The following is a 9,791-nucleotide window of genomic DNA, read 5'->3' as shown; positions in this document are numbered from 1 at the left end:
TGAAAAGCCAAATAAGCTGGTACACCTGTGTAATGTAGAGCCCCAGTGAGCATGCAGAAGTCCTGCAACACAACATGGCATGTACTCAGCTAATGTTTGAAGTACTGCAGGGGAAGGGGAAGAATTGACACCAAGAATCTTGCAGGGCTGACCATAAATCAGAAAGGGTATGAGGGACTGGGGATCTTTTCTGAAGAGCATGTCATGAGACATCCCAGTTTTGCTCAGTAATGTTAATGCCAGGGGAATTTGGTGGCCAGCAGAAGTGTTTCTCAGAAGAGTGTTCGTGGAACCACTCTGTAGCAATTCTACTGGTATTGCCCAAGTCTGTCAGATTGCACAATGGACATGAATGGCTGCAGGTTATCAAATAGGATACTTATGTACGTGTGATCTGTCAGTCACATCCAAATGTATCAGGTGTCCCATATCAATCCAGCAAATGCCCTACACCATTACAGAGCCTCCACCACCTTGAACAGTTCCCTACTGACAAGAAGGGTCCATAGATTCACGAGGCTATCTCCATACCTTTACACATCCATCTGCTCAATATAATTTGAAGTGACTCATCTGACCAGGCAACATGTTTCCAGTCTCAACAGTCCAATGCTGGTGTTGACAGGCCAAATTGAGGTGTAATGCTTTGTGTCGTGCAGTAATCAAGGGTGCATGAGTGGGCCTTCGGCTCCAAAAGCCCATATCAGTAATGTTTTGTTGAATGGTTTGCATGCTGATACTTTTTGATGGCCCAGTATTCAAACCTGCAGCAATTTGTGCAAGGATTGCACATCCATCATGTTGAATGATTCTCTTCATTTCTTGGTGGTCCCGTTCTTGCAGTATCTTTCTCTGGCCACAGCAATGTCAAAAATTTTATATTTTAATGGATTCCTGATATTCACTGTACACTTATGAAATCGCCATACTGGAGTATCCCCACTTCATTGTTATCTCAGAAATGCTGTCCCATCGCTCATGCACTGGCTATAATGTCACATTCAGACTCAATTAAATCTTAATTACCTGCCATTGTTGAAGCAGTATTTGATAAAACAGCTGTGCTAGACACTTCTTGTTTTATATAGGCATTGCAGACTGCAGTGTCATATCCTGCTTGTTGACATACCTCTATCTTTGAATACACATGCGTATACCAGTTTCCATAGCATTTCAGTGTATTTAAATTGTAAATGGAAGAGGATTGGAACAAATGGATGATGGATTAAGCCCAACATGAATTCAAACAAAGGGAGTTCTAAAATGATCTACAAACAAACAAGTGTGTCAGTCAGTGAAGCAGTTGCGATGTAGGGTGAGAGAAAATATCATTGTTAAATCTTTTAGTAGGTCAACATAAATAATGCTCATAATGGTAATGAAGACCATCTTATATATAGAGGACAATGATGCTGAGGAAAGTTGAGATAATGAATGTCAGTGATCTTACAAGGTCATTTTGGTTTTATAAACTAAGAAATTTTTAGGCTGACTTTGCAATCTAATAAAAAAATGGTAAAAATGTACTTTCCTTAAAAATTGCTTGAAAATTAAGGTGCACCTTACAGTCTGTAAAATATGGCAGTTGTTTTCTTCTAATACATTTTGATTTGATCTGATGAGCTCACATCAATGTACTTAAGGATTTTTGCTGCTGTCCAGATGGTCATCAGATTGCATATAGTGATCTGCAGAACAAAACAGTATTTGTACTCTGCCACTGTTCTTTACTATCTTCTTATTTCATCTCACCATGGGTCTTAATACAGTCCTATTACAGTAGCACTCAAAAATGTTTTATAGAAAGCATTAGTTACAATTACATAAACATAAGTGTGTAATACAAAAAACTGCCATTGCGTAATTGAAGGATATGAAATTGTAATCTATTTATTACAAGTCTGCATATCTATTTGCATGAGATATAAGAGACAATTGTCAGAGCATGTGTTTCCGTAAGTGCTGATGTGATAAGAAATACCACTCCATCCATGGTAAGAAGATCGCAGCACTGCATTGATACCAATGGTCATCACTTCGAACACCTTCTGTAAATGGATGTTGAAGCCACCTTTTTGACCTTCATTGACCTTCAAAGACATTAGTGTTACACATCATTGGATTCATCTCCATAGCTGTCGTCAGAAGATAAGTATCAAACTGTAGCATCCCATTTAAAAAGCAAAGTTGACCTTTATATCTCTGAAGCAACAATCAACCAATTTCATACTGTGGCCCCTGTTGTACCATGCAACTTTTGTCCCACAAATCTCTCAACTCCTATCATACTTTCAGAGTTACTCCTGGTGGCAATAGTTAGTGACTCACCCTGTATACTCCACACCATCAGAAAAAAAAATGTTAAATTTATTTTTGTCACTCCATAAAACCTTAAATCCGTCTTTGGCATTCCAAGTTCAGGGTTTCCTTGGAAAGTCTATTCTGTCCCTAGTTTTTGAATTTATGAGCTGGTTTATTTCATTTATCATGTAAATCGCCTGTTACTAAGTGACTTTTTATGGTAGACGTGCATGGGCTCAGTCCATTATGTTGCTTCAGATCATCCCTGATTTGTTGAGGTGTTTCTCTTGGAGCTACAGCTGATTGCCTACAAATCATTCTGTCCTTAGCACAAACCATTTCAGATCAGAATAGCTCGAGGTTGTACCAAGACCTTCTCATCTGAAATACGTTGAAATAAGCCATTATCAGCCAACGTGCTACTTTGACTATATTACACTTCCAAATACAGCATTTTCTTTAGCTGCACTCATTGTATTACATATTCTTTTCATTTATTTTTGTTTGACATGTGCATTATATAAATTATATTCTCATCAACTAGGTAGTAACAAATTATATGGAACCACTTTAAGAGTAGATCTAGATGCTTCAGTCTGGAACCTCACGACTCCTACAGTCGCAGGTTCAAATCCTGCCTTGGACATGAATTTGTTGAATATCCTTAGGTTGTTTAGGTTTAAGTAGTTCTAGGGGACTGATGACCTCAGATGTTAAGTTCCATAGTGCTCAGAGCCATTTGAACCATTTTAACAATTGTTAAGCATTTCATTCGCTGTAACCTAAGAGAAAACTTTATATATTATTTTCTTCATATTATTTTTTAAAAAAGCATAGCAACTGTATACCAATAAGATTGTAACAATGAGAAGTCTTTGCTGTTAGATTCATAAGCATCTGACCCACCTCAAATTTCAAGGTGGTGGGTTACTCTCTACTGTTAATGAAATAAAATAAATAAATAAATCAATTTCTTTCATCCTCGCTCTTCATCAAGGATGATCGGACCTTAGCTTATTGGTTACTGTTACTTGCTGTTCATGCCATTGACTTTGCACACTTGTTAGTTGTTGCAATATGCCATACTCTGTAGCAGTGCTAGACTGTTACCTCCCAGTCTTGAAGACATGCCAAACAGTTTGTTTCACATCAAGCAAGTGTTCCATTTTGTTATACTTCTAGTTCTCTACAAGTAAACAATCACCGAGTGAATACCTGAGTTATAGCGGTTAATGAATACCATGCCATCAAGGCAAGTTACATACTTTTGAGCTAAAAGAATATATACTTACATTGTTGTATGATTTTGCTCATTTACTAGGTATGTAACCACAGCAGCATGAAGCGCTTGGTGGAGTGACACTTACATGCATTGCTCTTCTGTGACTGCATGCAAGCAGTACTGACAGCATAACAACACAACTGAAAAATACTTCTGAGCACTGCTGTAACCTAACAAAACACTCCAAATACTGTTATCTGCATATTTGCAGAGACTTTTGACCTCCTTGCTGTAGTTCATTTGCAGTACATACAGCACCACCACTATGCTGTACTGCGAAGGTATTACAAATGAGAAACAAATTTTTTTGTTCTGCTCAGTTACAGTCCAGCTAAGGTTTTACATTTCTTTATGCTACTCCTTCATCTGTACACGTATTTCTCTCCACTCACCTGATGTCTAGTTTCTATCTTGTCTTTTTGGAACTATTTTGTTGTGGAGAATTTATCAACTCAATTCTGTTTCTGTATTTGGTTTGGTTTTCAATTTCTTGCTTATTTATACAAGTGTCTTGTAGGTCTTTGTGCACTTCTGTAAGCCAATGAGTTTTTTAATAAAAAAGATTCAGTGCTGCTGCACAGTTTTTCTTTTCAGTATGCTAAGACTCATTACCCTTCTTTGCCAAATTTTGGCCTGTTATTTTCCTACATACACTCCTGGAAATGGAAAAAAGAACACATTGACACCGGTGTGTCAGACCCACCATACTTGCTCCGGACACTGCGAGAGGGCTGTACAAGCAATGATCACACGCACGGCACAGCGGACACACCAGGAACCGCGGTGTTGGCCGTCGAATGGCGCTAGCTGCGCAGCATTTGTGCACCGCCGCCGTCAGTGTCAGCCAGTTTGCCGTGGCATACAGAGCTCCATCGCAGTCTTTAACACTGGTAGCATGCCGCGACAGCGTGGACGTGAACCGTATGTGCAGTTGACGGACTTTGAGCGAGGGCGTATAGTGGGCATGCAGGAGGCCGGGTGGACGTACCGCCGAATTGCTCAACACGTGGGGCGTGAGGTCTCCACAGTACATCGATGTTGTCGCCAGTGGTCGGCGGAAGGTGCACGTGCCCGTCGACCTGGGACCGGACCGCAGCGACGCACGGATGCACGCCAAGACCGTAGGATCCTACGCAGTGCCGTAGGGGACCGCACCGCCACTTCCCAGCAAATTAGGGACACTGTTGCTCCTGGGGTATCGGCGAGGACCATTCGCAACCGTCTCCATGAAGCTGGGCTACGGTCCCGCACACCGTTAGGCCGTCTTCCGCTCACGCCCCAACATTGTGCAGCCCGCCTCCAGTGGTGTCGCGACAGGCGTGATTGGAGGGACGAATGGAGACGTGTCGTCTTCAGCGATGAGAGTCGCTTCTGCCTTGGTGCCAATGATGGTCGTATGTGTGTTTGGCACTGTGCAGGTGAGCGCCACAATCAGGACTGCATATGACCGAGGCACACAGGACCAACATCCGGCATCATGGTGTGGGGAGCGATCTCCTACACTGGCCGTACACCACTGGTGATCGTCGAGGGGACACTGAATAGTGCACGGTACATCCAAACCGTCATCGAACCCATCGTTCTACCATTCCTAGACCGGCAAGGGAACTTGCTGTTCCAACAGGACAATGCACATCCGCATGTATCCCGTGCCACCCAACGTGCTCTAGAAGGTGTAAGTCAACTACCCTGGCCAGCAAGATCTCCGGATCTGTCCCCCATTGAGCATGTTTGGGACTGGATGAAGCGTCGTCTCACGCGGTCTGCACGTCCAGCACGAACGCTGGTCCAACTGAGGCGCCAGGTGGAAATGGCATGGCAAGCCGTTCCACAGGACTACATCCAGCATCTCTACGATCGTCTCCATGGGAGAATAGCAGCCTGCATTGCTGCGAAAAGTGGATATACACTGTACTAGTGCCGACATTGTGCATGCTCTGTAGCCTGTGTCTATGTGCCTGTGGTTCTGTCAGTGTGATCATGTGATGTATCTGACCCCAGGAATGTGTCAATAAAGTTTCCCCTTCCTGGGACAATGAATTCACGGTGTTCTTATTTCAATTTCCAGGAGTGTATTTATGTATACTTGTCTATTGTTTCTGAATTTAAATGTTTGTACTGGTGTTCTGTTTCCTAATATCTTTTCTTTTTTCGTAATTTTCACTATCATTTGTTAAATCTGAAATCAGTGTTTATGATGCAGATGTGTATTCTGGCCAAATGACTGCCTTGCGAGTCAGAGGTTCTGCAGTTTTGGAGAATGAATTTTTACTATGAACATCTTCTGTTTACTGTAATGGAAAGTCCATCTTTCATAGTCTTCCTCGTGTGGCTCCATTTTCTCCACCATTTGGCTATATGACTTATCATAGATCCTTAAATTTGTCTTCCCCTGATACTCTCATACTCAGTATTTGAGTGGGATTTTGCAGTATTGCTGTTCCCCATTACTGCTTCTTACCAGAGGAGATGAGTAGTCATGCTTTCGTACTGTTTTTTTCTTTCTCTCTGTTTTGTACCTTCTCTATACCATCAGTATTGCTAAATTATCTACAAAAGTATAACAGACAATTTTGACATCAATTTTCTAACCAAGTAGTATTCAACTTCTGGTATTATGTTCTGACAAGTGCTCCATCTGTTCAATGTTCATTTTCCTAGTATGGTCTGAAAGAAGAATGGAGTTAGTCCATTGCCTTGGCTAAAGTCTGTTCTTATATCAAATGAGGCTGAAGTTCTTTTAAAAGGACTCATGTTGTATTCTGCATGTCGGATTTTTTAAGAATTTTGAATAAAAGTAGTCGTGCTTTATAGTCATAAGCCTTCTAAAATTTTACAAATGTATTCCAATAGTATTTTGCCACTTTAGTCCTTCATCAATCTGCCCATCACAGGACCTTCCTGTCCTAAGCCATCCCTGATATATATTGTATTTTAGAATTTCTGCTGTTGTTTTCTCCTTGAACCTTTCATGGAATTTCTTTGAATCTTCTGTGAACATGATTATCACTTAATATAGGCCAGGAACCACTATTATTAATCAGTGGTAATGGTCAATTTCAACAGGTATCCTATATCTGACTATGAAATTTATCAAGTTCTTGGAATTTTGCTTTGTTATTGGCACATAAGCTATGTGATATTCTCAAATCATATTAGTGTTGATTGCATATCTTTTTAGTGATTTAGTGATATATATGTGGGGTGGGGCGGATGGTTATCTGCCAACAATGTAGCTAACTGTCTTTTTTCTTACCATTTGTCCTTTTTTCTTACATCCACAGTCAGACATTTATAAATGAAAACATTTTCTCCCTGGACGGTTATGGAATGTATGTATTCAAAATTAATTTGGCAGCTGTCCAGTTCTCAAGTGGTAACCCAGTGTGACGTCTGAATCCTTTTGAGGTACTACTTTCCTTGTGTAACCATATTCACAAATTCCATATTCGTTACAAGACAGGAGTCTTCGTAATCTGTATGTCCAGACAGATTTATGTCAGTCATGTCATACTGCACATCTTAATATCCACTCCCCAAGCACTAGGCATGACATTTAATAGCTTCGATGTAGTTCATAGTAAGATGTCACTGGAGAATGGCGTAAGTCAAAATTCCAGTTGTGAATAAATACAGTTAATAGCAGTTGAGGCAGAAAGTGTTCTCATCTCCATTCTGTACCAATCTGAGGATAAAAATTTAATAAAATTCTTACGTTTTCCTCTGGAACTTCAACACATGCTTCTCAACATAGTTCTCAGGACTGTTTTGCTTTCTGCATTGTTATTGTTAACTTGATTTATTGGTGAATGTGCATCAATTATTGTGTACCTCTCATCTAAATATTGGATTATTGCAGGGAGTGAGTCTTTCTGGAGGTAATGGAAAAATTTGGTACTGATTGCAACATAGATTTGACGTTTATGAATGCAGAGCCTAGTTCTGGGATAGTTTCGCGAATTTCTTCCCTGTGTTCTCTGTAAAAATCTACAGTTCTCTGAATGTGGTATTTTCTTCATCTGTGAATGTGCTGTTTTGTAATACCAATTTTGTTATACATTTATAGTGTCTGAAAGTATTTTGAGTCTGCCAATATTTATTAATGTTTGTATATTTAATGGTCCAGGTCTGTATGTAGTTCTGGTTGTGAACTTAAGGATGGGTTTAGAAGTCGCTCCTCATCTCTGCAAGTTCATCCGGGCTGCCCAGAGCACAAAGGCTCAAATGTTTCATTTATGATAATCGATTCTTCTCAGTGAATGGCAGTTTTCAAAATAAAAAAAGGTGTACGAAAATTTTACACAAGGCGGAAGTGCATGACAGGTTAGAAATGTGAAGTATCTAGTAGGAAGTATGGCTACAACCAAATTACTAGCTTGTGTATTTATTTACAGTACTGAAGACAAATTGAGAAAATGGAATGTGAATTCTGACTAATATTCTGTTTCATTAACTGCAGCAGTTTATCATGTCCTCTTTAATGATATTTTCAAGCTTCACTTACAGCATCTGGTGGACCAATCACATGTTGGTGGGTGTTAATATAAATCTATTTATTTACTGTCCCATCAGTTGTAAATCACTGGCCATTTCTTGAAATGTTTCAGGTGGAAGCCTCAACAAGATATGCATCTGATAGTGCAAGGTAAGTTTTCATAATTCACTGCAGAACTTTTTGAGAAATATTATTATTTATTGTGAGAGTACTTCAGAAAAAAAACGCACTACTTTAATTTTTCAGAATTACCAATAAGCACCAACATTACAAGGCAGTATTGTCAGTAATGCTGTTCTGTGCAACAACCATTATGTGACTGTTCCTAGATAAATAGAGCACATGTCTAATATCTGTACAGGAAGACAAAAGTTCAGGTGGTATATCAGCAGTTGTATTGTGCTTAATCCAGAACATCACTTGAAAATCACTGACATTCAACAAATTCATCTTGATAGCCACAAGCTAATGTCATACTGCAGTAGAACAAGGAAGGGTGAGTGGCTATAAATCAAAAAATTGGAGCTGATTCCCAACCTTTCAGATCAATGAATATAGTGTTGGAGAACTCTTTCAATGCTGTGCCACAGTGGTGCTCAGGAAGCACACAAGCTTGTAGTGGTGACAGTTTATGGACCACGATCAAGAAGAATTGTGAGTAGCTGGTGCCAGTTTCAGTAAGGTTGCGAAGACTTAACTGGTAAATCCTCATTCTCCTTGTTCCTCCATCATCCTGGTGTGATCCTGAAGGCTGGCTCATTCATTAGACACATTACAGGTGACAAGGTAATGTATAATTCCTAGCTCTGGGTCAACAGTAGGGTTCACACATACCCTCTGATACAGGCCAGGCTCAGAGAGTGGTGACTGTTACTTTCCCAAATGCCAGTTGGTCCATCTGCCAGGAGTTCGGGAGGTGCGAACAGTCATTTACGGTGTGTGAATCCCCTCTGAGGGGACACCCAATTGGAAGGAGCATGCCATTGGAGATGTTGGCAAACATGGGGATTTTTTGCAGTGGCTCAATCAATGTCTTAGAGTGTGTCTACTAAATGAGGGTAATGATTTCAAGGCCATACCAGCTGTACATCAGTTCCTCATGGTATCACGTACCGGAGGTAGTCATTCCTTTGCTACGGTTAATGCTTGCATTATTCTGAAAGGTGTTGTTGCAGTTGCAGGCCCTGTGAAATTCTTTTGTCATTTATGTAATCAACTTTGCTTCTGAAGACGTATTGTAATTTTCAGGCCCTACAACTGCTTACAGCATCACTCCTCCAGAGTTATCCTGTTTGTGTTGAGGACCATCGTTCACTGAATTCTTCACATGGTGTTCTTTACATTCTGATGCTAGATGGCCTCACTGAGGGAGAAATCTACACTTCCCGCTAATCATGGCATCACTGTGCCCCATTGAGTAATGAAAAAGATGGATGCAAACTTAAAGCCCACATGCACTCTTTTTCTACCATTTGCTCAAGTAGTGTTTGCCTCAAAGATTAAGGCAGACTATGAAGTCATCATGGTCCAACCATACATTACAAACAAAATGAGTTCAACATTATAATAAAACACATATCCTGTCAAAACATGGCCAAATGTGTTGCTCTTGGCAGAGATGCTCATGAGGGCAGCTGTTTGCCTCCTCTCTGCTGTATCAGTTGTAATCCCATGAATGTCCCATGTGTCTTAATGAGTGAGCCATCCAGGAGA

Source organism: Schistocerca piceifrons, chromosome 11 (genome assembly GCF_021461385.2).
Source record: "Schistocerca piceifrons isolate TAMUIC-IGC-003096 chromosome 11, iqSchPice1.1, whole genome shotgun sequence".
Classification (NCBI taxonomy): domain Eukaryota; kingdom Metazoa; phylum Arthropoda; class Insecta; order Orthoptera; family Acrididae; genus Schistocerca; species Schistocerca piceifrons.
This window is presented reverse-complemented; position numbering follows the sequence as displayed.